Source organism: Macrobrachium nipponense, chromosome 16, assembly GCF_015104395.2.
Source record: "Macrobrachium nipponense isolate FS-2020 chromosome 16, ASM1510439v2, whole genome shotgun sequence".
NCBI classification, from domain to species: domain Eukaryota; kingdom Metazoa; phylum Arthropoda; class Malacostraca; order Decapoda; family Palaemonidae; genus Macrobrachium; species Macrobrachium nipponense.
Window position 1 is genome coordinate 47,886,752 of NC_087209.1, and position 26,118 is coordinate 47,912,869.

A 26,118-nucleotide genomic window follows, 5' to 3' on the forward strand; every position below is an offset into this window, starting at 1 on the left:
GGACAATATTTAGATTTATGGTGATTTTTGAATAAAATATTTGTTTACGTACGTGCGATACGAATTCATGCTTATTTTTTGTGATAATATTTTCTCTGTGTTGCTTTTATTGTTTTACGATGTTATATACCAAAATGATTGCAATTTAGTGTACATTACAACGAAAAAAAAAGTAACTCGTTACCTTTAACCGTTTTGTGCACAGCGCGATTTGAATACAATTATATATGAAATTTTCGTTTTTTGCGCTATCATATATCGCATTATTATATATGAAAATGATAATTTTTTTCATTTCTGATGGTTGCATACTAAACTTCAGCCAATGGCAAAAAAAGGAGCCAAAAAATGAACTCTTAATCTTTAAAAACTAAGCGCCGCTCGTGATTTTTTTTGAAAAAAAATATTTTTTTCCTTTGCTTCCGCTCTCACTCTGAAACCACTTCCGGCACACGGAGAGACATTTTTTTTTACCGCTTCGGCGTTTAAGGGCTAAGGACTCTCGAAGTCTTTAACTTGAATGTAGACTGGTGCTTGGGAGACCTGGATCTCAATCTTAGGAGTCCTGACTCGTTAAGTCTGGGGGAGCTGTCCAATGTGTTATCCTGCATGGACAAGGCTGTCAGGGATGGTTCGGAAGAGTTAGTGTCTCACTTCGGCACTGCTTTTCTTGCAACTTTACGGCTAGATCTGTTTCTACAACACAGAAAGCGGAGCTTCTCTTTGCGCCTCTTTCGAACCATCTCTTCCCCAGACTATGGTAAAGGACCTGGCAGTGAGCCCTTCAGGAGAAGGCTACCCAGGACCTCTTGGCCCAGTCTTCAAGACGTCCGCAAGTCCCTACTATCGTTCTTCTTTTGGACGACCACCTAGGAAGGTTAAACCCTTTCGTGGGGCTCCTCCCTCGAGGAGCTGCTCCTCGAGGGAGAGGGCTTTCAAGAGGAAGAGCTTCTTTCAAGCCAAAATCCTCTAAATGAAAATCAAGTCCTTCAGATGCCTGTCGGAGCCAGGCTGAAGTTCTTTGCGGGGGCATGGAGAGAGAGAGATACAGATGCTTGGTCCTCAAGATAGTGGAACAGGGGTACAAGATCCCTTTTTGGACCCTCCTCCTCTATCCACAACTCCCAGAGATCTTTCCCCGTCATATCAAGGGGAGAAACGTCAGATTCTTTTCGATCTTTTAGATCAAATGATCGAGAAAAGAGCGGTGGAACAGGTCTTAGACCTGGGGTCACCAGGATATTACAACAGGCTTTTCCTGGTACCAAAGCAGTCGTCGGGGGGTGGCGAATCCAGTCTTGGACGTGAGCAGGCTGAATCTTTTCATAGAAAAGAAAAAATTCAAGATGGAAACGCCTCAGTTAGGTTCTAGGAGCCTTGAGGACCGGGCGGGGATCTGGATGGTGTCCTTGGACCTACAGGGGACACATACTTTCACGTTCCAATCCACCCCCTCTTTCAAGAAAGTTTCTGAGGTTTGTGTTAAAAGACAAAGTTTGGCAATTCCGAGCCCTTTGTTTCGGCTTAAGCACGGCTCCGATGGTATTTACCATGCTCATGAAGAACGTAGCGAGATGGTTACATTCTGCAGGGATAAGAGTATCCCTCTATCTCGATGATTGGCTTGTCAGAGCATCGTCAGAAGAGAGGTGTCTGAAGGACCTTCACTTCACGTTAGCCTTGGCGAGGTCCCTGGGACTTCTGGTCAACCTCGAAAAGTCGCATCTGACCCCAACACAGTCCATCGTGTATCTGGGGATTCAGATGGATTCAGTGGCTTTTCGGGCGTTTCCGTCCCAGGAACGACAGCTGCAAGGCTTAGAGAGAGTTTCGGCCTTCCTGGGGAAGGAAACTTGCTCGGCGAGGGAGTGGATGAGTCTGCTGGGGACCATTTCCTCGCTGGAAAAGTTTGTTTCCCTGGGAAGACTACACCTCAGGCCTCTCCAGTTTTTCCTGGCAGAAGAATGGAGAGTCAAAGAGGATCTGGATGCGACCTTATGATCACAGAATCGGTGAAAAACCATCTAAGATGGTGGTTAGATCCTCGGAAGTTTCGAGAGGGTTTGTCCCTAAAGCTTCTGAGACCCCGACCTAGTGTTGTTTTCCGACGCCTCCGTGTCGGGATGGGGAGCAATACCGAGGGGAGGGGAAGTAAGTGTCAGGCGCCTGGAGGGGGGAACAGGTGTCCTGGCACATCAATGTGAAGGAACTAGCGGCGGTTTTTTTTCTGGCGCTACAGTTCTTCCAGCAAAAAGGTTGCAGAAAAAGTTGTCCAAGTCAACTCAGACGGTCCTGACGAGATTTATCGCAGGAGTCCAGAAACGTCAGAGCAGACCTTCTCAGCCGACAGGATCAGATCCTGCCGACGGAATGGACGCTGCACCAAGACGTCTGTCGGGAACTATGGAAACTGTGGGGACGTCCTTTAGTCGACCCCCCTCGAGTAGGACTCCTTCTAGTGGTGATGGGGATAAGGGACCCTGGCTTCTATGGGAATGTTTGTGCATTCCTATAGGTGCCCCGGGTCCTGACGGAACATCCTACAACCCTTTCTCTCTCACTTTTAATTCTTCTCTCTTTTCTTTCTTTCCTGAACCCTTCTCTCCAACCTCTAAATTTTGACCGTTTTTTGGACTGCTTTTGTCGACGACTTTTGGAATGGACTTGGCCAAGCTTTGACAATCCTTCTGATTTGATGGAGGGTGAGGTTGGACGGCATTCTCCTCACCCGTAGAACTGGAGTACCTGACGTGTCCGAGCGAGGGGAAACTTTTATGTTAAACTCTGCACTCAGTGCTGGGTCTGATCTCGACGGACTGACGACCCTCAAGGCACTGGGTGTGGGGTGTATATCTGGGTAGGACTCCTAGGGTGCTATATCACCCTCTAATTGTGGCTCGATGGTGGTATGGGGCCAACCTGACGAATGTTCACACCATAGTCATGATGGATTTTTATTTAACCCCCTCTGTTGATGACTCTCGCCTGATTAAGGATTCCGCATTAGGCTCTCCACTCGACCAAACACCGGGACACCAGGGTGTAAATACTGGTGGTGTAAATGAAAATCTAAGAGTTGTATATTGTAGTAATATAAGTGATAAAGTCGATTTTGACATATTACATAATTACATGAAACAGTTTGGCAAGGTAGATAGAATAAAATTACGAATTGTTAAAAGTCCCATCTCTTATGAAAGCTACATAACCTTTGCAAAGCTGAATATGCCTCCAAAGCTCTAGAAAATCTTGATGGTAAAATGTCTTTGGTTCAGTTTGCCATGCGAAGTTGTTTAATATAAACAATTTGGAAGAGGATGAGACAGACTATGTGCCAGCAAATTTGAGGTTGATAGCCAAAAACACCTGGCAAAAGATGACACCCAAAATTGATTGGCATGTTGCAAATTACAAACAGGGCAAAGAAAACTTTCTAACAGCATGCAAGTATTTACAGAGGAAGATTGGTGCCATCCTAAAGGCAATATTAAAAGATATGGTAAAGGAGTCTTGATCAAAGCTAATAACGATATTCAGATTAAGATGCTATCAAAATTCCAACCAACTGAAGATGGTAATATTTTAGCTGTATTCCTCATCGATCATTTAACATTAAACGGGGTATAGTTTATAGCAGAGACCTATATGAGTTTGAAGAGGAGGAAATATTAAAAATGTGTCCTACTTATGTCATTAAAATTAGAAAATTGAAAGGCACTCAGCATGCCATTGAATTGACTTTCACCTGCTCCTACTTACCGGAATATATTTGATATAGACCACTCTCGGGTTTGGGTTAAGCCATTTAAATATCGACAACCCAATGTATTAAAATGCTTTGAATATGGTCACGTATCAAACTCTTGTACAAAACCAGGAAAGTGCTTTGTGTGCTCTGGTGAACATGTAAAGGACAACTGCACAGCTGATAAATACTGTCTCCACTGTGCTGGCAATCATTCTCCAATTGGAGGGGCTGTCCTCAATATATTTGCCAACAAGAAGTTGTAAACACTGCTCATAATAACTTTATCAGCATAGGAGAAGCCAAAACGCTTGGTTCGAGGTGCTAACAAAAGTGCTGGATCCTCATTGCTTCCACTGTTATGGGGAAATAATGCCTTCCATCAGCATGCTAAAACCCATCATTAAAAAATAACACACCCTCTCAGGATATTTCAACTTCTGTGGAATGTAATGAACTTCAAAGTAAAGTGGTAAAAGCTGTGATTGATGAACCTCTCCCCTGACCTGCAAGCAAATGCTGTCTCAGAGTTGAGCTCTTCGGTTAAGCCCAAAGAAAAAATAAAATAAAATAGAGGAAATCTTAACAAATCTTATGACAGTTTTCAGTCACCCCAAAGTCAAAGAAATGTAGAAACAGCCTCTCCTATAGAGTTTAAAACTCCAATTTAACCAATAGATTCAATCCACTTGATGACCCCTTCCAGCCATTATCACCTCAACAAAGCCATTGGAAAAAGATGTCTCGGTCCTGCTCAATTAAAGTGTGACAGACCTTTCCCCTCAATCATATGCAAGAAAACAAGCTACTTCTGAAATGGAGGAAAACATGCTGACTCACTAAATATAGTTAAAAATTTAGAGAAATCTAATCTCAAACTGAAGAAACAGATGTGCAGGAAAAATGTTTCAAACTTCCCCTCATCTAATAAAAATAAAAGTCTCCAGCAGCAGACTCAAAGAGACTTTCAAATTCCAAAAACATTCAGTCTGTGTTACTTTGAAAACCCAGCTAAATAATGACTTGGCTGGCGGCACAAGAATCAAAGTTAAAATTCCAATTTAATATCTTGCAATGGAATTGCAAAGGCCTTAGGACTCGTTCTGAAGAGTTAAAATTACTGTTGAACCATCATGATCCAGATGTAGTTTGCCTTCAAGAAACAAGTTAGGCAACTCATTATACAATCCAGGATTAAATTATAAAAATGTTTGTGATGAACCCCAGAGATGGTGATCGAGCTCATGGGGGGTTGCAATTATTGTTAAAAAGTCTTTGCAACATACAAGTTCCTTTGAACACAAACCTACAAGCAGTCGCCATTCGAGCATGCTTTGAAAAAGAGATTACATTTGCTCTATTACCTCCCACTAGGTCAGAAATTACTTTGAATGATATTCAGGCACTAGCTAATCAACTACCTCCTCCTTTCTTACTACTGGGAGAAAATTTAATGCCATAATAGTCTATGGGGAGGTGATACCTTGAATGCTGTAGGTAGAACCATCGATGATTTTATCTTAAATAATGATCTCTCTCTTTACAATGATGGTTCAATGACGTTTCATAACATTTACACCAATGTCTTTTCAGCTATAGATTTAAGCATTTGTTCACCGCAGTCCACTTGGACTTCAACTGGTCTGTAGATGAACTTTTTGCACGGAAGTGATCACTTTCCCATACATTTTAAAGTATGCTAGAAACATACCTTCTGAATCTCCTATAAAGTGGAAAGAAAATGAAGCAGATTGGAGGAAGTATGAAGGAAGCTTTCAATTACATCAGGAAGTAGAGTCATTTGAGTCACACTTAGATGCATATGATTATTGGACCGCAACTATATTGGATAATGCCGAGAAATATATCCCAAAAACAAAGGGTAAACCAAGCAGGCCTGCAGTTCCCTGGTGGGACAAAACCTGTGGCAGACTGCGAAGAATAGTGAGAAAATGCTATAGGCAATTCAAGGCAAAACCCTCAGGAACAAAGAACGAAAACTACATACCAACCGGGCCTTAGCCAAACAAAGAAAATATATTAGAAAAGCTAAAAAGGAATCTTGGCTCCACTATATAAATGGTATCAATTCTAAAACACCAGAAAGATTAGTATGGAAAAAGATTAAAAAGCTAAGTGGGAAATTTGTTCCATCACCTGCTCCTACTCTAAAATCAATGATGTGCTTATTTCAATCCAGCTGATGTTGCAGATTGAAAAATGGTGAGCATTTTGCTGACATATCAAGCTCCAAAAATTACACACCACAGTTCAGTAAGATTCGAAATGCCAAGGTGTCAATTAGATTTAACACTGAAAATAATGAAGCATATAATGCAAGTTCTCACTAAGGGACTACGATGAGGCTCTCTCATCTTGTGAGTCAACGGCACCTTGTGCAGATAACATTACATACAATATGATTAAACATCTTCCGGAACATGCCAAAATATACCTCATGAAAATACTCAATAAGGTCTAGGAAACTGGCATCATTCCTCCATCTTGGAAGATAGCCATCGTAGTTCCTGTCATAAAGCCAAACAAAGATCCATATCAGCCCACTAGTTACAGGCAAATTTCACTAACAAGCTGTGTCTGTAAATTGTTTGAGAAAATGGTGAACTCTCGTCTAATGTGGCATTTAGAGAAAAACAGATTGTTATCCTCTGTTCAGTTCGGCTTCAGGAAAAATCGTTCAGCCTTGGACCCTTTACTGAGACTATCAAATCAGATTCAGCAGGATTTTCCAATCAACGCCGGACAGTAGGAGTTTTTTTAATCTAGAGAAGGCCTATGATACAAAATGGCGATTTGTCATTGTTAAACGGCTCAATGAAGTGGGAATCAGGGGCAATATGTTGAACTTTATCAACTCCTTTTTAAGGGACCGATATATTAGAGTGAGAGTCGGGAATAAAAGTTTTCTTTCGCCTTGTTATGAGACGGAAGAAGGTGTCCCACAAGGCAGCGTACTAAGTGTTACCTGCTTTTGCCATTGCTATTGATAATATTGTGAAATCTGTTTCCGCTCCAGTTAGGGCTTCGCTATTGTGGATGACTTTGCCATCTATGTCACCACATACGACGCTGTATCAGCCTGAACTACCTGCAAAAGACAATAAATGTCATCAGTAATGGGCTGATGAACATGGTTTCCGATTTTCTTCATCTAAAACTGTGGCCGTTCGTTTCACCAGATGTACCGAAAAGAAAACTATCCCAAATTGAAACTGAAGGATTGTCTTATTCCTTACAAAAAAGAAGTAAAGTTTTTCGGGCAATAATATTTGACAGCAAGTTAACGTGGCGTAGTCACATTGACTCTCTAAAACAAAGGTTAAAAAATCCCTCAATATTTTTAAAGGTGGTATCGGGATTCGATTGGGGAGCTGATAAGAAAAGTTTATTGAAGCTGTATGATTCCTTATGTAAATCAAACTGGACTATGGCTGTCAGGTATATTCATCTGCCTGCAAGTCCAGGTTAAAGGAATTGGATGTAGTACATAATATGGGATTAAGGATATGTACAGGTGCTTTTAGGACATCTCCCGTTGAGAGTATCTACATTGACTCTCATGAACTTCCTTTAGATCTGCGAAGAGAAGAGCTTGGGTTGCGGTACACCAGCGACTAAAAAAGCTCTCGAGAGAAACCCCACCCCACACAGAAAATTTTAGAGGAGTGTGACTCTAAAAATTTGGTGAAAGATCTTCCAAACCTTTTCAAATAAGGCAGTTGGAATGTTTAAATGACATGGTCATTCAGCGCCAAAAAGTTGAAGAAGTAAAACCATCCTCTGTACCCATGGCTTATTCCCAAGATTTCCTTATGCTCTAAGAAAATAGACAAAAAACAACATTCTGAGGAAGAGGTCAAAGCGAATTTCTGGAGCATGACCGTAAACATGATGGACAAGTGAAGATCTACACTGATGGATCAAAGTCTGATAGTGGAGTTGGGTGTGCAGTTGTGCATGGGAATGAAATTTACGAGGCAAAATTGCTGAGTCAGCTTCCATTTTCACTGCAGAGTTGTCAGCTTTTAGTTAAAGCTTTAGAAATTATTCATAACTCGAATAAGAAAAAATTTTGTAATATATAGTGACTCAAAAAGTGCATTAGATTCATTAAAGCAGCTGTATACAATTCATCCTCTGGTACAAAAACCCAGGAGTGGCTCTTTGGATTTCGTGTCGCAGGAAATTGGTATGTTTCTGCTGGATCCCGGCTCATGTTGGAATTCGTGGGAATGAGGAGGCAGACAGATATGCAAAGGAAGCGGCTGTGAGTAATTTGTATCAGATAACCAAAGTGCCACATATAGATATGAAGAGATCCATCAAGTCGTACATCATGAGGAAATGGCAAGAGAGATGGTCCTCCCCTCTCTTAGCCAACAATAAAAAATATAAGCAGATAAGGAAAAGCATTGAAAAATGGCCCTCTTCTTTTCAAAAAGAGAGGAGAACAGAAATTGTTTTGGGGCGACTTCGTATTGGGCACACTAGGTTAACCCTTAAATTTATTTTAGAAGGTGGCAGTGCACCAGTATGTGTTAGGTGTAATGCAACCTTATCAGTGGAGCACATCTTGGTGCATTGTGTACATTACAGAGAACAGAGGCAGAGATTCCACCTTGATGGAAAATCTCTTGCCGATGTTCTAGATGACAAAGCAGATATTTCTGCACTAGTGAGTTTTTTAAAATGTATTGGGATTTTTATGAAGTTTAATTGATGGCAAATTTTAACTCGTTGATTTTATTTTTTGTTGATTTTATTTTATTTTATGTTGATTTTTATTTTTTACTTTTTGTTCATAGTCATCATTTTAAGTACCTGATTATTATTAAAATTTTGTTTGCTGTTTTTAATAAAGGTTAAATGGTGTTGAATGGATGTATGCATGTCAGTTTTTTTTTTTTTTTTTTTTTTTTTTTTTTATGTATTTGGTTTTGCGTGTGTTTACGTGACTTCGGCTGTGGGATTCTTTGGTTGCAGTATGAGTGGTTTTGAGTGAGAGTGAATGTTTTGGTTTGGTTGATATGTGATGTGAGATCGTCTTGGTCCTGGTTGTTGTGTGTCGTTCGGTGTTTTTAATTGCAGTTTTAGTGGTCATTTGTGTGAGAAGTTTTAATTGATTCATGTATTCATTCATCTAATTCATTTCATTTAATCATATAATACTGCAGCGCTGAATGACTTTTGCAGGTCCCAGCGCTTGGGCTAAGCCCTAAATTCCATAATCAATCAATCAATCCTTTAGTCGACCTATTTGCGACGTCAGGACGAAGAGGTTGCCTCTTTATTGCTCCCTGTGTTGGAATCCGGGAGCAGTCGCTATAGACGCTCTGCTCTGGGGGACTGGACGAACCTGGACCTGTATGCCTTCCCGCCATTCAAGATCATGGGGGGAAAGTCATAAGGAAAAAAGGTTCGCGCATCGAAGGGGACGAGGTTGACCCTGGTCGCCCCGATGTGGCCCGCGAAGGAATGGTTCACGGAGGTAATGTCCTTCCTCATAGACTTTCCGAGGACGTTGCCCTGGAGGAAAGATCTACTCAGACAGCCCCACTTCGCAAGATATCACCGAAAACCTCTCCGCTCGGGTCTGACTGTGTTCAGACTATCGAAAAGTTGGCCAGAGCGAGAGGTTTTTCTAAAGCAGCTGCGAAAGCGATCGCCAATGCAGGGAGGGCTTCCTCGAGAGCTGTTTACCAGTCGAAGTGGGTTCTCCTTCAGGGCATGGTGTAGAAAGGAGGGAATTTCCTCTTCCACTACCTCTGTGAGCCAGATAGCCGAATTCCTGCTATTCCTAAGGAATGTGCAGAAGCTGGCAGTCCCCGACCCATCAAGGGATATACCTTACCGACAACAGAGATCTCACGATCTCTTGAGATCGTTTGAGACAACCGAGATACCTCAGGCGAGGCCTTCTTCTTGGAACTTAGATTTAGTTCTAAGACTGTTGATGTCGAGTCCTTTCGAGCCTATCCATGCAGCGTCTCTTAGGAACTTGACGAAGAAGGCTCTTTTCCTAACTGCTCTGGCGACGGCGAAGAGAGTTAGCGAAATTCGAGCCATTAGTAAACAGGTGGGCTTCAAAGGTGACAATGCTGTCTGCTCTTTGAGTCCCACTTTCTTAGCGAAAAATGAAAAACCTGTCTAACCCTTGGCCCAGGAGCTTCGAAATTAAGGGTATGACAAGCCTTGTGGGCCAAGAACCTGAGAGAGCCCTGTGCCCTGTCAGGGCTCTAAAGTTTTATGTTCGCAAGACAAAGGAGGTACGAGGTCCCTCAGATTAATCTGTGGTGTTCGGTAAAAAGACCCGATATACCATTATCCAAGAATGCTTTGGCTTTCTTTCTGAGAGACGTGATAAAAGAGGCTCATTCGTCTTACCAGAAGACCGATTTGAGCTCTTGCGAGTGAAAGCTCACGAGGTCAGAGCTGTCGCAACCTCGCTTGCCTTCCAAAGGAAAACATGTCGATCAAGGACATCCTTGACGCCACCTTTTGGAGGAGCAATTCAGTATTCGCCTCACACTACTTAAGAGATGTGAGAAACGATATATACGAGGACTGTTGTTACTCTTGGGGCCCATAACGTGTTCTGCAGACACAGTCTTGGGGGGCTGAAGGTAGCCATCTCCCTATCCCTTAGTTAGGTTTAGGTTAGTTTTTTAGTTGTGTTTTTTGGTTGTGGTGAGTCTTGTGTGAAGACCTCCCATCTCTTAGTTTAGTGTTCAGGGGGTCTTGGATAGTGGTCAGGTGGTGGTCAGTTGCTTCGTTGCCCTCATATGTATGGGCTCGATGGTCTTGTCACGTTGAGGTCACGTCCCCGTTGACAGAGCATCCAGAGCGCACCAGCACTACAGGTCTCCACCTGGCTGGCAACTCTGATTAAGCACAAGCAGGCTTAAGTGACAGTAATCACAGAGTCTACTTTGCTAACAGGTGAGGAACCAAGGTGTACATCATCTACTTAATTTAAGTTTCCTACAAATCCTATTCTGTCTCTTCCCACCATCCGAAGGTGGGATTCAGCTATATATATATCTGTCAGGTAAGTTGCATGAACAAAATGTTATTGTTATAATACAATTAAGTTTGTTCATACTTACCTGGCAGATATATATAATTAAGTGCCCACCCACCTCCCCTCAGGAGACAGTGGCACTGAGAAAATATGAATAGAAAATGGGAATGGTTCCTGATATCCCACCTCCCAGCGCGGGGAAGGGAATGGGTACTACCACCTGGCCGCCCACCTGCGGTTTGTGCCGCGAGTTTTGAAATTCTGTCGGACTTCGGAGAATACAGCTATATATATATCCTGCCAGGTAAGTATGAACAAACTTAATTGTATTATAACAATAACATTTTTATCTTAGGTACTTTTCCATGAAAACTATTCAGCAAATTTTCATAATCTCAACTTATAATCCTATTCTCCAGAAGAACCTTAGTTCATTTGCTCTACAACTCCTCAAACTCTGAGCAGTGATACATAATACAATTGTATAAAAAATATCATGACCTTGCTAACATACATACATTAATATTGACACTGCGAATTATTTTTTTGTAGGCATCAACACAACTATGAATAAATCTTCACAGGACAGCAGCAATAAGGGCAATACCAGCTTACATTAATTATCTTCAAGATAAAAAGCAGACTGAATAACAGCAGACCTCTAAACAGGTTAGGCTAGTTAATCTATGGTACTATATACTGTGTCAGTATCATTCAAGAACCATAAAGAAAATATAAATCACGTAGGTTAGGCTAGTTAGGCTATGGCACCTATGGCAGTATCTTCAGACCATAAAAAGGGTATCAATCACATCTCCTTAATTAGCTACTAAACATGGTTATAAATTATTACTCAATAAACACAGTAATTGTTGTTCTTAATTACGAAGGCTACGTAAAAACTTCATCCTGGCCTGGCAGTATCTGCAATGCTAGCACACATCGGTAGTCATCATACATCAGCTTCTTAACAAATGTCTCGGGGTAATCATCGTGCATCGGCAACTCAAAACGGCGGCGTGTGGCGGTGTCTTTTGATGATTCGGCGGTTGCATAGGCTACTCTTAACGTCTGTGATCAACTGTACAATATGTTGCAAACTTGAATGATCATACTCTTCAAAATCTTGGTGCCAACTCTTACTGTATACATTCTTGAAGTTTGCCTTCGCTGCCACCATGTTATATGGTGGGATGTCTTAATGATACACCCAATAAAATAGCATTATTTTATTGTGTAACACACTTTCCGAGGTAGGCACGAGTCAGTCGGTGATGTAAACAACATGGGAATATAAACAATGGTTTTGCACATCAAAACAAAAGTCATCATACTTAAACAAAAAGTAAGGTTCACTTTGAAACCACAGTCAAGTAAGTAAATGGGAGATATTCGGTGGAGTTGCCATTTAAAGAAAATCGTCCCTTTCTTCCGACCAATTATAGGGTTGCCTTAGGTCAAATGCTTAATCAAGTAAAGAATTTTTGTAATCAACCTGAGTTTCCTTCATGTTATAATACGATCATTAAAGATCAGTTGAAATCAAAGTTCATTGAAGAGGTTGAAAATCCTGTAGTAACTCCTAATACCCACTACCTTCCACATCATGCTGTAGCTAAGCAATCATCTTGAACGCCATTACGTATTATGTACAATTGCAGTGCTAAAGCGAGTAAGACCACAGCCTCCTTGAATGATGTTTGTTAACTGGAAAATCTTTAACAGAGAGCTTAGGTGATACTTTGATAAAGTTCAGAATGCAGCAATTTGCCTTTGTTGCTGATATTGAGAAAGCCTTTTTGCAAGTAGGTTTGCAACGTCATCACAGAGACTACACTCGTTTTCTGTGGCTAGAAGATCCTTTTGGTGAATCTAGTCCTATTTAAAAACTTATCGTTTCACATCAGTTTTATTTGGAGCTACTTGTAGTCCATTCTTGTTGCAGATAATTCTGCAATGTCATTTAAGTAGTTTTATGTTGACAATCAACAAGGCACCTCAGACAACTCAACAGAATTATTAGGAATTTATGATGCAGCCAATACCAAGTTAGGTAAAGCTGGAATGATATTGAGCCAATGGAACACTAATTCGGAGGATTTAAAGTTTCATATTAGATGTATAGATTCAGGATTAGAATTTCCCGTTGTAAATAATATTCTTGGTTTAGACTGGGATACCTTCAAGGATACCTTGTCACTTAAGTCTTGTAAATTTCAGAAGTTAGAATTTCTTACCAAGCGTCAGCTAGTATCATCAGTTTCTAATTGTTTTGATCCTTTAGGATTTTGCTCTCCCATACTAATTAAAGGGAAGATGTTAATTCAGTTAACATGGAAGGAACAAGTTAGTTGGGACACTCATTTATCCCCATTTTTCTTAAGAGAATGGCAAAGATTAGTACAAGAGATTGAACAATTATGTACCTTCTCTTGAATTTCCTAGAGGTGTTTGTGTCTCACATGAGCCATACACTCTACATACCTTCGTAGATGCCAGCGACAAAGCATATGGTGCTGTTTGTTATCTAAGTAATAAGTTTGAATCTCATTTTGTAGCCTCAAGGGCTAGAGTTGCTCCATTGAAAACTAGAACTTTGCCCCAACTTGAACTCACTTCTTTGCAGTTAGGCACCCAGTTTGCCAGTTATCTTGTAAATATTTTGAAAGATTTTCATTTGGGAAGAGTTGTGATTTGGTCAGACTCTGAAGTAGCATTGCAGTGGGTAAGAAATAACAATAGTAAGATACCTTATGCTCGTAATAGAGTTGCTAATATTCGTGAAAACGGTTCTGCCTTTCAGTTCCTATATGTTCCATCTGCTGAAAATCCAGCTGACTTAACCACAAGAGGTATTTGATTTAAGCAGTTCAGGAATTCACCGATTTGGTTTTTCTGGTCCTAAATGGTTACCTCATCCTGATGGATGGCCAGCTCAGAAATCTAGCATACTCGTGTGTGAAATTGTCTCTGAGATCACTCCAGAATTGCCTAGGGTTGATCCAATATTTGATTACACAGAATATTCATCTTTGTTTAAATTGTTCAGAGTAACAGGGTATGTTTTCAGATTTATTAGAGTGCTAAGGTCTCAGTCAGTTATTCCCAAACCTAGTGTTTATTGGATGCAAGTTGTACAGAAATCTTACTATCCTAGTGTATATAATAATTTGAAAGAAGGTATTCTCCCTCTTGACTCCGATGGGAGACAGTTTGTGAGAGATTTAGGTCTATTTTATGAGGAGTCTTCTGGTTTACTTTGCTCCCGTGTTAGATTACATCATTCAGAGCTAGATCAGCGTACCAAGTTTCCTATTTTGATCCCTACCAAGAGTCATTTTGCCAAGCCATTAATCACTTATTCACATGTAAGATGTTTGCATGGTGGTGTTAAGGACACCCTAACTTTGATTAGACAACAGTATTGGATGCCAAAGTGCAGACAAATTATCAAGACCTTATTAAGCCACTGTGTTGTCTGTGAAAGAGTAGCCGGTAGGAGATTTGAGTACCCTGGTCCATCTCCATTGCCCATTGAAAGGGTTCAGTTCACTCGTCCCTTTGCACATGTAGGCATTGATTATTCTGGACCAATAACAATTACCAAGACAGAGTCAGGTATACCACACAAGTATTACATTGTTATGTATACATGTACTTCAAGTAGACTTGTCCATCTGGAGCTAGCCCCTGATATGAGTACAGCAAGTTTTATTAATTTGTATCGTAGGTTTTGTACCTTTTACTCTTTTCCAAATCATGTCATTTCTGATAATGGCACATATTTTTTAGCTACTGCTAAATTTTTTTAGGAGATGGTAAAGCATCCTCAAGTAGTTAACTTCATGAAAGAACATATTATAAAATGGAAGATTAATAATAATAAACATTACGTTAATATTATTTATCTAGCCCTAAATCCTCAAAAACCGCACCAAAATTCACCACATTGGCAACCCTGTTACCTCCTGTTCTGTCCGCTAGTTGGCAACACTGTCGTTGACAGTTACAAAACCTTCCCTTGAAAATCAGTTGTTAATGAGCGCCCGTGTTGTTTACATCACGGCCGCTCTTTATAAATTCCCTAAACCTTTTTGTGCCTTTAAAGCTCTCATTAATTGTTAATGCGGCTTCGTAATAATTACAACTTGCGTATTATATCCACGAAATTAGTGAATTAACTTTTATTTTTATTGTGGTATTTATTTTATATTACGAACTTTTGCGCGACCCGGAATTACGGGACCTGTCCAACAGTCCAATGGATAGCCAAGATAATTAGATTCTTCCTTCTGCCAGCAACATCAGGAATTGCCCGGCTTGTGGGACAAGGATGAGTAGCAGGGAGTATGAACCCCATGACTTTTGTAGCTCTTGTCGTGGACAGGTTTGTGACTTGACTTCTTGTTGCGACTTATGTAAGCCTTGGTCTGACGAAGACATGACGACTTATATGAAACATCAAAGAATCTAGCAGTGTAAAAGATTGATTTAAGGAGAAAAATAAAAAATTCGGTAGCTAGACCTGTATCTTAAATTGATTTTCCTTGACTTGTGCGCCCATAGGTTCTTTGCCTGGCTCTTCAGTTTCGGTATTGTGTGATTCCGATTCCGAATTAATTGATGCTTTGCCACCTGTCCAACCGGTAACTAATGAAGTCGTTTCTGGTTTTGATTCAATGTTTTAGCGATGGAAACTAGTTGGAAGAAGAAATTTGAAACATTACAGCTTAGTTTAGATAGAGACATTTCAGCCAAGTTTAACAAGCTGTCAGAGAATTTTGTTCATGACACTTACCTGTCAGATATATATATATATATAGCTGTATTCTCTGAAGTCCGACAGAATTTCAAAACCCCCGGCACACGCAGTGATCGGCCGCCCCAGGTGCGGTTAGTACCCATTCCCGCCGCTGGGAGCGGTATCAGGAACCATTCCCATTTTCTTTTCAGATTTTCTCTGTCACCGGTACTGTAAACACCTGTTTCCAGTACCTCCGCCTAGGATTTTGAAAACTTCTTTTGCCTTGAGATCCTGATTGTCTTTTTTTTTTTTTTTGACTGGATTTGTGGCTTGGCATACGTGATCGTGGTTTGAATTTGGATTTGGCTTTGACTTTTCATTAAACATAAGATGTCTGGAACTAGTTCTACTAGTTTCAGGGTGTGTAGTGTGCAAGAGAGTAAGGTGAGGCTACCGAAAGCTTCGGTAGATCCTCACACCGTATGCACGAGATGTAGAGGGCATGTTTGTTTAAAGAATGATAGATGTAAAGAGTGCGAGAGTGTAACTGATAACGAATGGAAGATTTATGATTCTTACGTACGTAAGCTTGAACGTGATAGAATCAGGAGGTCTTCCACCAGGAGTGCTTCTGTTAAAAAGTCAGGGTAGTAATTTACCTCAATTCTAACCCAACTGTAGATGTTGTTGCACCTAACCCTGTAATATTGCCTCCGGACAATGAAGTGGTATCTACAGAAGGGAATGCCCTTGTTATAATTATTAAATCGATTCGTAACCTAGAATCGAAAGTGCTCGCGGTCCAAACAAATGTGAAGTGTAGTGAGAGTGTTTGTGCCCTTAGTGTTGTGGAGGGGGCGTCAGATCGGTCCCTTAACGCCTCTAGGGCCTAGACCTCTGTCTGACTCCCAGGACTTGGGATGGGAATGGGCAAGTCGAAAGCCCGCTACCACTCCGCCACACAGATGTTCATAGAAAACCACCTGGACAATTTAAAAATCATTGTTAGGCGAACAATGTCCAGTCTGGTAACCCGAGTGAGAAACAGCAGCAACTCGCTCATACAAAGCATCCTAAAAAAGGGGTTGAAGACAAGAAGAAATCAAAATTGTGGGAAAGCATGGGAAAATGAGGCCTTTGTCCCCTAAAGGACTTAATCTCTGTATTGGCAAGATGTCATCTGCAGTTTTTGTCATTATTACTTATATTGCTGATATTTTAATTTTTCATTATTACTGTGATTACTATCAGTTAAAGTTTTATTTACATTTAATTTATGTATTAAGCCCTCTGGACCTGACTACTGTAACCACCTAAGGTCTCTAGTTGAAATTTGAGTTATATAATATATGCACCATCTGTTATTACTCTCAATGCATATTTTTTTTTTTTTTTTTCTCACCAATATTATTACTGTTAGTTACCAGTATGATGATTACTAGCTTTTATGCTACCTCAGCTTCCTTGTGGATAAGTGCCGATTATTCATTTTCTTTTTCTATTTTATCATGTCACATGTATCTAGATTGTGTTTGCTACTGTCTGTATTTTGTATAATCAATGTATATGGCCCCGAGCCGAAATAAAGCATATTATTATTATTATTATTATTATTATTATTATTATTATTATTATTATTAAGGGAACTAACCACCGGTCTGGCGTCCCTTCGGCAGGACCTGTAGACACATCCCAGTCTGCCAAGGATCGTGCACAAGCACGAATTCTGAGAGAGTGCTTTTCGTCCTCCGAGGCGTCTTCCCCTCACCGGGATTGGAGCTCTCGTAGGGCCTCTCATGATGAGAGCGGTAAAGACGCAAGATGTCGCACAGGCGGCCGTCGTCTTTCCCGCCCTCTTAAGAGAGGTTTTAAAGAAGAGGACGCTTCACGTCCTCCTTCTCGACCTGCACTTTTGTAGTACTTTCCTGAATGTTTCGAAGGGAACATTACTCCACAGAAGAAATTCAAGATGTCTTCAGACGAGGACGCTTTTGAGTACTCAGATCGTCCTGAGTTTATTCCTGAGAGAAAGGAGAGGGTGTCCCCTCGCCCATCGTCTTCTCACAGGATGAGTCCTCCTGATCATGGATCCTCTCCATCCAAGAAGAGACTTGTAACGTTGCGTCAACAATTGGCTTCGTTTTTCGCAAGAAGAGAGGAAGAACCCCGTCGTAGAAAGGATCTTTGGTTACCTGTTAAGAAATCCAGGCAGTCTCCTTTGTCTTCTCCTCGTTCTTCAACCTCCCCTGCTTCGTCGCCTTCTAGAGGACGTCAACTCAACCGGGAACGCAAAAGCGTTCCCTGTGAGAGAGTTTCTAGAAGAGATGGAAGTGACAGAGGCGCTAGATGTCGCACAGGCGGCCGTCGCCTTTGTCAGGAGGTGGAGAACCTTCAGAAGACTCATCATGACGACGTTCGTCGGTTCTTTGAGGAGGACTCTCGAGCACTTCAAGATCGGCGCAAGACTACCCAACGTCGGGGATCTTTCTTAGATGCTTCTCGAGATTTGGATATCTCTCCTCGAGAAGTACTTCAAGATTCTTTTGAGCGTAAAAAATCTCGAGACTATCGTGACGCTCTACGTCCGATATATCAGGACGTTCAGCAAAGCTGTCAGCAGAAGTGTTCGATGCAACATGGAATTCTTCAAGACTGAAACTTTCGACAAGAGGACGCTCACGAGGACGCCCCTGTTGAAGCTAGACGTCCTAAACATAGGAGAAGTTGAAAGGGACACCTTTGAAGACAATCGACGTTCTCTGTATCATGACTCTCGCCAGGACGCTTGTGATGACGAGTTTATAGTTGCTAGACATCCTTCAATTCAAGACTTTTACCAGGACGGTTGTGAGGACGCTTTGAAAGACGCGAGACGTCATTCACATCGGGACGATCTGCAAGAAGCTCGCGAGGTTGCTTTTGAGGACGTTCGACGTCATAAGTGTCAAGACGCTAGCGCATGCGATTGTGATGACGCTTTTGCAGGCGCTCGACGCCTCTTACGTCGGGACGCTCTTCAGGAAGTTAATAAGGACGCTTTGGATGACGCTAAGCGTCCTGCACATCAGGACGTCCAAATTAATACCGATATTATTGCTATTCAGAATAGGCGCCCTGCTCTTCAAGACGATTATCAGGAGCAGGATGCTGCGCAGGGAGTTCCTTTACGGGAACGTGATAAGGACTCGAAGATGACAACGAAGCAGAAGCGAATTTCTTCGTCTATCCCTCCTTCAGAAAGAGGCTCCCTTTACGAATGGGACCTCAAGGTTTAGTTACTTTCCGAGCTTCCGAGGACCCTTCTGCGATTCCCAGAGAAGAAGGAGAGTTCTTTCAAGTGAATCTCGCCCTGCCGATGAAGAAGAGTCCTTCGGAGTCATCATCGTCAGACTATAAAATGTTGACTCGCCTTTTTGAAAGACTTGTTCTCTGACAAGTTTCAGGCTCCAGTCCCGCTCTCTTTGCCTTCTCAACTGACCTCTTCGAAGGCAAGGAAAGCGCCTGGTTTTGTTAAAATGGCTACATCGCTCTCTACTAAAAGAGCGTTTAAGAGAATGCATGATTGGATGGAATCCAGAAAGGCTAAGGGCAAGACTTCCTTTGCGCTACCACCAGCGAAACTAAGCGGAAGAGCTGGAATCTGGTACGAGACCGGAGAAGAAGCAGGATTGAGGCTTCCTTCTTCTGCTCAAGGTGATTTCTCCAATTTAGTAGACGCTTCGAGGAGGTCTTACCTGTCATCGGCTAAAGTGTCATGGACGATGTCAGAAATGGCATCACCACCTAAGGTATTTACAAGATGTTGGAAGTTTTTAACTTTTGACTGGTGCTTGGGTGCTCTAGACCTGCAGTCTAGGAGCCCTGACTCTATTTCATTAGAAGAACTATCAAGTGTCCTGTCTGCATGGATAGGCAGCGAGGGATGGTTCCGACGAATTGGCATCCCACTTCGCAACTGGAATCCTAAAGAAACGTGCACTGTACTGTAGTTTTGCCGCTAAGTCAGTGTCGCCTGCACAGAAGGCGGAATTGTTGTTCGCCCCCCCCACCCCCTTTTTCTTCTAATATCTTCCCACAAAATATGGTGAAAGATTTGTCTGTGAATCTGCAAGAGAAAGCCACACAGGACCTTTTATCTCAGTCATCTAGACGTCCTGCGGCTCAATCTTCTACCCGAGTCGCTCAAGCTCCTAAGAAGAAATTTCAGCCCTTTCGTGGCAGAGCTCCCCCTAGAGCTACCTCTAGAGGAAGGGGCTTCTCGAGAGGCAAGACTCCGGCAAAAACTAGAGGAAAGAAATGTCTCTGCCCTTCAGGCACCGGTTGGAGCGAGACTCTCCTTATTCGCAGAAGCTTGGAGAGTAAGAGGGACGGACACCTGGTCCCTCGATGGTAATCCAAGAGAGGGTACAAGATTCTTTTTCCTCTCTGTTCCTCCTTTGAGCGTGAAGCCCATAGACCTGTCGCCGTCATACCAACCGCCGAAGCAACAGATCCTACTTGATCTCCTCAGTCAAATGTTAGAAAAGAGCGCCGTATGAACGGGTTTCTATCCATTTGGATATTCCCCAGGCTTCTACAACAAGTTAATTATTCCTGGTTCCGAAGCAGTCTGGGGGATGGAGACCTGTCCTGGACGTCAGCAGACTGAATCTTTTCGTAAGAAAAGAGAATTCAAGATGGAAACGTCTCAGTCTGTTATGGGAGCCCTAAGGCCAGGTGATTGGATGGTGTCTTTGGATCTACAAGACGCATACTTCCATGTTCCGATCCACCCTCGGTCCAGGAAGTTTCTGAGGTTTGTATTGAAGGGACAGGCCTTCCAGTTCAGAGCTCTCTGCTTCGGGCTAAGTACGGCTCCTATGGTCTTCACACTTCTCATGAGGAACATAGCAAAGTGGCTTCATCTCTCGAAAATAACAGTCTCACTCTACCTAGACAATTGGGTCATCCGGTCGTCGTCGGAGGCAAGGTGTCTGGAGGACCTTCATACGACGTTGCAGCTGACGAAGGCCCTGGGCCTATTAGTCAACTGAAAAGTCCATCTGACCCTGACACAGTCCATCGTGTATCTGGGGATTTAGATGGATTCAGCGGCTTTTCGAGCTTTTCCATCTCTAGAATGTCGGCAGAAATGCTTAGAAAAAGTGTCAGCCTTCTTAGGGAAAGAGACATGCTCGGCGAAGGAATGGATAAGTCTGCTGGGGACCATTTCTTCGCTGGAGAAGTTTGTTTCCCTGGGGAGGTTGCACCTCAGGCCGCTCCAGTTTTCCTGTCAGAAAAACTGGAAAACAAAGAAAAAAATCTAGAAGAGAATTTTGAGAATATCTCTGTCGGTCAAGGACCACCTGAAGTAGTGGCTCGACCCAGTCAAACTTTCGGAAGGATTGTCCCTCGAGCTACGGAGCCCTGACCTAGTGTTGTTCTCAGACGCGTCCATGACGGGCTGGGGAGCAACTCTGGGGAAAGAGGAAGTTTCAGGCCTCTGGAGAGGGGAACAGAGGACTTGGCACATAAACCTCAAAGAATTGGAGGCAATTCGGTTGGCTCTTCAATTCTTCGAGGGACAAGTTACGGGACGAATTGTTCAGATCAATTCAGACAACACCACGGCTCTTGCTTATATCAAGAAGCAGGGGGACGCACTCTCGTTCCCTGTTCAAGATATCGAGAGAGATCCTTGCTTTGGACGAAAGAGAGGAACATAATGATATTGACGAGGTTCATTTCAGGTGTTCAAAACGTCCTTGCAGACATTCTCAGCCATCGAAATCAACTGCTTGCAACCGAATGGACTCTGCATCTGGAAGTCTGCCAAAAGTTGTGGAGACTTTGGGGATGCCCAGTAGTAGATCTATTCGCGACATCAAAAACGAAGAGGCTTCCTGTTTACTGCTCCCCTGTTCTAGACCCGCAGGAGCCTGTAGCTGGATAGGTATTGTGCCATTCTATGGACTGGATGGGGATGGACGTCTACGCCTTTCCACCGTTCAACTCCTGGGAGAAGTTATCAGGAAGTTTGCAGCGTCCCAAGGAGCGAGAATGACCCTGATAGCCCCGTTTTGGCCGTCAAGCGATTGGTTCACAGAGGTCATGTTCTTTCTGGTGGACTTCCCAAGGATTCTACAGAAAGAATCGATCTACTCAGACAGCCCACTTCGAGGAGGTATCACAGAAACCTCTCCGCTCTGAGGTCTGACTGCATTCAGACTATCAAAAAGTTGGCGCCAGAGCGAGAGGTTTTTTCAAGAGCGGTGGGAAAAGCTATTGCCAACGCAAGAAGAGCTTCCTCTTGAGCTGTTTACCAGTCGAAGTGGGCTGTCTTTAGGGGATGGTGTAGGAGGAAAGGCATTTCCTCCTCCAAGACCTCTGTGAGCCAGATCGCTGATTTCTCCTTCATCTAAGGAATGTGGATAAACTCGCGGTCCCAACGATCAGAGGGTACAAAAGTATGTTATCAACTGTTTTTCGACATAGAGGTCTAGACTTGACCAACAATAAGGACCTTCACGATCTTTTGAGATCCTTTGAAACAGTGAAAGTACCGCAACTTAAGACTCCATCTTGGAACTTCGATATAGTTCTAAAGTTTTGATGTCAGGTCCTTTCGAACCTTTGCATGCGGCCTCTCTAAAGGACTTAACAAGAAAGGCTGTTTTCCTAGCTGCTCTGGCCACGGCAAAAGAGGTTAGTGAGATTCAAGCCATTAGTAAGCATGTGGGTTTCAGAGGACGATGCAGTGTGTTCCCTGATTCCTTCTTTTCTGGCAAAGAACAAAAATCCTTCCAATCTTTGGTCCAAGACCTTTAATATCAAGGGATTAACGGAGATCGTGGGACGAGAACCAGAGAGAGTCCTGTGCCCTGTCACGGCTCTCAAATTTTATCTGGAAAGAACCAAACAATGTAGAGGCCCATCGGACAGTCTGTGGTGTTCCGTAGAAAGGCCAGACTTACCAATGTCGAAGAACGCCCTAGCGTTCTTTTTAAGAAACACCATCAGAGGGCCTACACCATCAGAGAGGCCCATTCTTCATGTTTCAGATGGTGATATGAAGCTTCTGAAGGTTAATGCACACGAGGTTAGAGCTGTAGCAACTTCGGTGGCATTTCAGAGGAATATGGCACTCAGTGACATACCGAGTGCCACATTTTGGCGAAGCAACTCTGTGTTCGCTTCACACTACCTCAGGGATGTGAAGACGGCATATGAGAATTGTTACTCGCTTGGACCATACGTAGCCGCAGACACAATCTTGGGGGCGGGAAGCAGCACAAATCCTATCCTATAGAAAAGGGATAGGGAGTGCTTTTAATTATAGTTTTGCTTTATGGTTGTAGGGTCGGCCGCTTGAGGCGGACTTCCCTTTCTGTAGCCTATGAGTTTAGGGGATTAACGTTCGTTAGAGGCTAGGTCAGGTGGTGGTTTTATGCTTCGTTGCCTCAGAGTGATGGTCAGTATGGTCTAGTCGCATTGTGGTCACGCTCCCGTTGACAGATCATCTAGAACTCACCAGCTATACAGGTCACTACCTTGCTGGAGGGGCTCTAGTAAAGCAGAGGCCGACTTGGGTGACAGTAATCACAAAGTCAGCTATGACTAACAGGTAAGGAAACCAAGATGTCAACTCATCTGCATGTAATTTGTTTCCAAAATCATTCTATTCTGTCCCTTCACCCACCTCCAATGGTGTGATTCAGCTATATATATATATCTGACAGTAAGTGTCATGAACAAAATGATATGATACCAATAAAGTTTATTCATACTTATCTTGGCAGATATATATATAATCAAGTACCCACCCACCTCCCTCAGGGGGTGGGGGACAGTGGCACTAGAAAATCTGAATAGAAAAAATGGGAATGGTTTTCCTGATACCCGCCTCCCAGCGGCGGGAATGGTACTAACCACCTGGCTGATCACTGCGTGTGCTGGGAGTTTTGAAATTCTGTCGGACTTCAGAGAATACAAGCTATTATATAATTATCTGGCCATGGTAAGTATGAACAAACCTTTATTGTATCATAACAATATCATTTTAAGTAGCTTTTTTACTAGAATATCTAACACACCATGGGTAATGGTGTGACAGATACCCCTGCTTGTGAACCCCATCGTGGCGAAGGCTTAGGGCGGATCCGGCCCGGGCAGGTGCCTGACGATCTTTACCCATTGTGTCCCCTGTTAGTCCCATAACGGTGCCAAAGAGCGCTTTATTTTGAAGAAGAAGGGGGGAGGGATATTAGTGTTAGACTAAGACAGCTAATCGTCAGGATCTTACTTCAGGGAAGTTTCTCAGTTAGGATCTGACCATGATGATGATGAGGATTTGTGTGATACTGATGTTTCCCTTGAATGGCGGTCACGATGTCGAGTTCAAGAAACTTTTTTATTTAATTTTGAGTTTTCTTCCTCAGGTGAGGCTTAAAGAGCAGAAGCAGCCTCCGCCTCGTATCACAGAAGGGATTTTTCTTGACGGTCCTTCCTGTCACCTGCAGACTGCAGTAGGAGCTTGTTCTCTCGCCATTGGTCAGCTTGGCAGGAGAGAGCAGTAGATGCTTGGGTAGTGGAGGTCCTGAAGGTAGGTTACGAGATCCCACCCTTTTGTTTCGAGGCCTCCATTTTCCAATTGTTCTCTCGAGTTCAGCGGTTATTCTCCTCACTCAATCAGGGGTCAAGCCTTGGAGAAGGAACTTTCGGCGCTTTTGGAGAAGAATGCCATAGAGTGAGCTCCTCCTCCTCACGGGTGTTTGTGGTTCTAAAGGCCTCGTGTGCCTGGCGCCCCATCATAGATCTTGTTTCGGTCTTGAACAAGTTATTCTAAAGTCCAAGTTCCGGATGGAGACGGTTCAGACTGTTCTTTCATCCATCATGGATGGGGGACTGGATGATTTCCATCGATCTGCAGGTTGCTTATCTGCAAATCCCCATCCATCCAAAGAGCCGACCTTACCTTCGGTTTTTCACGGACTCTAAAGTTTTCCAGTTCAAGACCCTTTGTTTTTGGTCTCACCGCTGCTCCACAGGTCTTTTCTCGGGTAATGGCTCTTGTTTCGGCTGTTCTGCATTTGTTTGGTTAAATGTAAGGATACTTTGGTATCTGGACGATTGGCTAGTCCAGCTGAATCTCTAGAGAAAATGTCTCCGGTTGAGGGAGATAGTTTTGTGTCGTGTTGGGCATTCGTGTCAACTTCGACAAGTCCAGTCTAATCCCATGCCAGATCATGACTTATCTGGGGATTGTTTTGAATTCCCAGATTTGAGGGCTTCTCCCGCTCAGAAATGGATAGACAAGCTTCTAAGTCTCGTCGAAGAATTTTTGTCCTCTGTAATGCAAGCCAGGTTTTTCTCTTTGGAGGACTCTCCTGGGCCATTTGTCATCCCTCATCCAACTGGTTCCCAGAGGTCATCTCAGAATGAGGTCCCTTCAGTCAACACTTCGCCAGTCGTGGGATTTCGTGTCCAAGGACACGATAGTCGCTTCCTCTCCACAATATCGGAAGGATCTCTGTTGGCGGATTGCAAGTTCACCGCCTCAAGTCAGGGACATCTCTTCTTTCAGTTTCCGCCGGACCTAATGTTTTGGTCAGACGCCTCGGATCAAGGTTAGGGTGCGCACCTGGGCTCCGAAGCCGCTTCGGGCCTTAGGTCAGAAGAAGAGAGGATCATGTCAATAAATTGGAGGGAACTAAGGGCAGTGTACCTAGGCCTTCTTTCATTTCAGGATCAACTGTTGGAGTCGGTTGTCGCGATCTTCGTCAACAACACCACAGCAGTTCTCCGTGCTTAAGAAACCAAGGTGACACACAGTGGGACCTTCTCACTCAGAAGCCCAATCCTGTGTTGGGCAGAAGACAGAAAGATTACGTTGGTCCCTCAGTTTATCCTGGGCCATCACAATGTCTTAGCAGACACCTTGTCGAGACCGAACGAAGTTCAAGGGTCGGAATGGACATTTTGCCAGGAAGTCTTCAACAGCCTCGGGAAGAAGTGGCCTGTCACAGTCGATCTGTTTGCCACCCCACTGAATTTTCAGTGCCAGATCTTCGCCCCTTACCAGACTCATCATAGTGCCGGGACAGGGGCTCTTTTTTGGGACTGGGAGGGCTTTCAGGCTTATGCATTTCCTCTGTTCGCTCTGGTGAGGTCACTCCTCAACAAAGTGAGGGCAACCAAGCGTCTGGATCTCACCTTGATCGCCCCCTTCTGGCCACAGAAGGAGTGGTTTTCCCGACCTACTTGAAGCACTGGTGGAGCCCCCCATTTGTCTAACAGAGAGACCAGATCTTCTCAAACAACCCCATTTTCATTGGTTCCATCAGAGGTTCCACATGCTTCATCTTCATGCCTGGAGACTGTCAGGAGATTCTCCAAGCACGAAGGGTTCTCCTCCAGAGTGGCGCGACAGTTGACTCTTGCCAGACGACAATCAACCAGAGTAAATTATTCAGACGTTGGTGTAGGTCTCAAGGACATTCAATTTCTAGACCTTCCTTACCAAAGTAGCGGAGTTTTTTAGTTCATTTACACCATGACAGGCCCATGTCACTCTTGTGCATTAAGGGTTATAGGTCGATGTTTTCCTAT